The sequence below is a fragment of the Pristiophorus japonicus genome, chromosome 3, assembly GCF_044704955.1.
Source record: "Pristiophorus japonicus isolate sPriJap1 chromosome 3, sPriJap1.hap1, whole genome shotgun sequence".
Taxonomy (NCBI): Eukaryota; Metazoa; Chordata; class Chondrichthyes; family Pristiophoridae; genus Pristiophorus; species Pristiophorus japonicus.
The window spans coordinates 50,992,350-50,997,165 of NC_091979.1; the positions used below are offsets into that span (position 1 = coordinate 50,992,350).

The 4,816-nt window shown below is 43.1% G+C and overlaps 1 pseudogene; it reads right to left on the reverse strand.

Moving 5' to 3' along the window:
* Positions 1 to 480: 480 nt before the first annotated feature.
* LOC139260574 (U2 spliceosomal RNA) lies at positions 481 to 713 on the reverse strand (annotated as a pseudogene).
* Positions 714 to 4,816: the final 4,103 nt, after the last annotated feature.

Sequence of the window (4,816 nt, forward strand, 5' to 3'; positions counted from 1 at the left end):
CTGTCCACAGGGTCTATAGGCCCAGTGTCAGCTGCCTCCTGTTGTGTCCAGAGAGCAGTGCATCAGGGGTTGTGCTTTGCCAGAGAGGCTGTCATTGTCTTGTGCGGTCTCTTACAGCAAGACCTGCAACCCACTTGCCCAGCTGGTCATGCATTGCCTGTGGCAGTGAAAGTAACTACGGCCCTTAATCTTTTCACCTCAGGCTGTTCCTGGCTGTCACATTAGTCAGTCTGCATCAAATAGATCACTGACAACATCTTTGCCCTCTCACTTCTGCCATAGCCTCACTGAAGAGCTCTTTGCCAGCAATTGATTGACCAACGTTTAAGCTGATCTACTCTTCCCCTGTTTTTTTTTTTTTTTTATTATTTTAAATTCGTAGCCAATCGTTCCAATTCTTTGTCAAATCACAAACGCCAGAGGTCACCCTGCACATGCCAAGGATCACTCTGCGCCAATGCTCTTAGCCAAAAGGCCTAGAGCCACTGCACCGTTCCTGGAAGTACTGCAATACCAGGTTCGTGCCATGGAGGTGGATGGGTCAGGTCCCCCACACACCTCCGTGGAGGTGGATGGGTCAAACCTCCCCACCCACCTCCTGTTTCCAAAAATGCAAGCATATACCTTCCTGACCAGGGAGAAACCACCCGGAGGTCATGGTGGCTGGTCAGAAACGGTACTACACTTGATCTTAGCCAAAAGGCCCCTGTTGCCACACCTCACCCCCATAGAAACAGTTCTCAACACTATTTCTACCAGGCCCACCAGACCACCATTGATATATATATATCACATCTGACTTTGTAGCTCAGTACTATACTGCAGAAAAACTCAAAAGCTTTAATAGCTGAAAGAAGAGTCATAAGATATTTTTACATGGGGCTTGAATTTCCTCCAGGTCTTTTGCACCAGAAAGTTATATTGTTTATCAGCTGAGGGAATTACACACAAGTTTTCTGGGTAAGTTAATTTGCATATGGAAGAGAAGCAAGATGCAAGCATAAGTTGCCTAATATGCTAAACACAAGTGGCCTCATTTTTCTTTAGTTATTTAGCGAGTTATTTCTTCAAACTGGAGAGGTTTTAAGCATACTTCTTGCTTAGCTGCATTGCTTTCCTTCTTTTTACCATGTACATATAAAGGTAGTTTCGATGGGACTTGGATACCACTTGCGGTTGGAAGATCAACCAAGCTAGAGTTCACCCTGTCTGTCTACTATATTGCCTATTATTGGGTTAATGCATCAAAGTATGGACAAAGTATGGTCTGGTTTACCTTTGTACCATGGTGCTTGGTTGACAAGTTTATAGAAAACTAGAGTTATTGCAGGGATGGATTAATATCAGATTTACTCAAGTTCTTCTCGAGTTTATTACTTTTTTTCTATTAATGAAAAGGACAGCATCCCATATGTAACCAACACTGTAGGATACAGGATGCACTGTGCTGCCTGTTATTTAGCAAACTACTAAACTAATTTTATTAACATCATATATTCCTTACATACCCAAAGCAAACATCAGCGGTTCTGTGTTTGATGAGCTTGGATTGGTTCAAATCAAGTAACTAAACCAAGTTGGCTTTGTTAGTCGAGGCAGTTTCATTGGAGAATTACAAATACAAATATTTTCAATGAAAAAAGTAAAAATGACAAGGATAGGAAAAGAGCCATGACCATTGTGCTTGAAGGAAAATTTCCAAACCAAACTGCTGATCTGATAAAAAAGACTCCTGTTTCTAAATTATTGCAAATAGAATTCCATTTAGAGACACAGTCCAGTATTTACAGGAGTCACAGAGAGTGTGACAAATTAAATGTGGACAGGTAATATATAACTGCAGTTGTTATTTTCTCACAACGGGTAGCAAGGTCTTTTGGCAACAAATCTGAAAATGTATTTGCACTGAGGCAAAGCGTAATAAGAATGCACCTGCTTTAAATTTATATAGTGACCTACTTTTTTTTTGATTATAGGTTTCAAATTGTGACATGCGCTATTTTGTTGCAGCATCCATATGCTGTAAATCAAAAGCAGTTGCTACCTCGTTTTAGTACAGGCTGTATACAAGAAACAAGCCTACACCTGTGGTCAGTCTTAAGTTAAGACTTGTTTTCTGAAGGCATTCTCAGCTAATTTATGTTGGAGGTCCATGGAATTCTACAATCAGCTTGATATATACTTCATTCAGCAGGTGATGATTAGCTCTTTATTGAGATTCTGCAAACAATAGACTTGGCTAGTAATTAACTTCGCCAGTTCTCCTGCTCATTCGCCATAACTTCGTTGGAAGAGCTGCTGAAACTCTGGAAAAACAATGTAAAATCCATTCATTCACAGAATTAACAGTGAGTTAAACATAGAAACATAGAAAATAGTTGCAGAAGCAGGCCATTCGGCCCTTCGCGCTTGCACCACCATTCAATATGATCATGGTTGATCATGCACTTCAGTACTCCATTCCTGCTTTCTCTCCATACCCCTTGATCCCTTTTGAATATATCTAACAAACTGGCCTCAACAACTTTCTGTGGTAGAGCATTCCACATGCTCACAACTCTCTGAGTGAAGAACAACAACAGCAAAAACAACTTGTATTTACAAAGAAGGGAAGCGCTGTGACGCTTTGTCAATGGTACCAATGTGGATTTTTTGGGCTAATACATAATGTTGAGCTGTACCTGATGCAGTTCTTGGCATTTATACTGATGTTTATTGTAAATACGATCAAGTCTGGTGGTATTTTTCTGATTATGACCTTGGAGAGTATAAACAGTTCAAATATCCTACTATCATCTCTCAGACATTGCTTTGTAGAGGATATACTCATTTATTCTGCTGGTCTGTACAGCTCTGCATTACAGTAAATCTTCAGGCAAGAGATGTTTTTCCTGCAGACTGCTAAACAAGGTTACAATATTCCATCACTGTGCTTGAAGAAAACTGAAGCTCCTAATGATTAAGAGTAAGGCTGAACTCTCTTGAGGATCTTCACTCTCTGCTTTTCAATCATTTCTCCAACTTACTTACTGCAGTGTAGGTCATATGTAATCATTAAGCAAGTTATGTAGTAGTTTCCCAAATATATGCTGATGACACCCAACACTACCTCTCTATCACCACTCTTAAATCCATGACCGCTTATGTGTGACTGATATCGCTGCCCTCTGGGTGCGGAGGTGTCTCCTTGTCTCGGTCCTGGGTGGCCGGCCCCTTGTTCTGGGACTGTAATCCCTGGTTCTGGAATCCCCAGCCAGGGGAAACATCCTCCCTGCATCTGTCCTGTCAAGCCCTGTGGGAGTTTTGTGTGTTTCAATGAGAGCGTCCCATTTTTCTAACCTCGACAGAAACCCAAAGATCTTTGTGGGAAGCTTACTTTGGGGTCAGTGGCGAATGCCTTCGCTTCGCTGCTGACTGCAAATTCCGGGCCGACTTAGTCCTTCCAACGAGCTGTTGATTGTGGAAGTGGTGATTTTGTAGTCTCAGATATTTCCTTCTGCAGAACTTGCTATCAATGAATTAAAGCACGGGAGTGTCTTTTAATTAGGTTTATTGTCTAAACTGACCATTGCTTTAAGGTCAGTTTAATTTTGGGGAGGGGCACCAGTAAATGGGATATTGGGGAGGGCTCCATTAAATGGGACCAGCTTGCAATGATGTTTGTGAGTGAAAGAAGATCAGAATGTTTTTATGGGTTAAAAATAGAAATAAGGAGCTTCCCCTGATGTCTGATTTGGTAGATGCTGGACCACGCAGACTAGAAAGGTCAGAGGTACAATACCTGGTCGATGTTGAGTTCGCTGATCGCGAGTCAGGATAGCAGTAATTGTGCTAAGAAGTCAGCAGCGAGGTCGGGACCCGAAGCCAGTCATCATCATCATCATAGGCAGTCCCTCGGAATCGAGGAAGACTTGCTTCCACTCTTAACATGAGTCCTTTGGTGACTGTACAGTCCAATACGAGAACCACAGTCTCTGTCACAGGTGGGACAGATAGTCATTGAGGGACGGGGTGGGTGGGACTGGTTTGCCGTATGCTCTTTCCACTGCCTGCGCTTGGTTTCTGCATGCTCTCGGTGATGAGACTCGAGGTGCTCAGTGTTAAGTCCTGACTCCAATGTACTGACTTACACGAGACACATGCTGAAGTGAAGATCACTCAGGACCTGCACCTTTAATTCCAGCTCTCCAGTCCCGCACTTGCCTGAGAACTCCCTTTATATACCACAGTGGGACAGGTATGGAGTGTCTTCTGCAAGTGCACCCCTGGTGGTAAGGTATGCTTATTGTTACAAGTCATATCCAGTTACAGTCATGTATAGCATGGTAAGATACAGTTATATACAGTAATGTGAGTTACATGACATCACCCTCCCCCAAGGACTTATTGCCTTTATAGATTCAGTCTCTCAGGTGATCTGCGCTCTGCCGTGGAGCGTCTTAGTTGTGGTTCAGTTGTTTGCCTTGGTGCCTGTTTTTCGTTCGGTGTGATTGCTGGTATCTCGCCTGGGCTATCTGTTGAGACTGCCCTCTCCTCAGGTTGTTCCACCTGTCTGTCCACCAGGTGTGGTGTGAGTTCCATATTGTAGTCTGCCTCTGGTTCTTCAGTGTTATCAGTGAATCTACTTTTTACTTGGTCTACATGCCTCCGGCAGGTTTGGCCATTGTCCATTTGTACAACCAGTAGTCTGTTTCCCTCTTTGCCAGTTACTGTCCCTGCAAGCCATTTGGGATCCCGGCCATAGATTAGCACAAACACTTTGTCCCCTATCTCATTCCTCCTCCCCCTCGATTTTCAGTCATGGTACTCAGTTAGC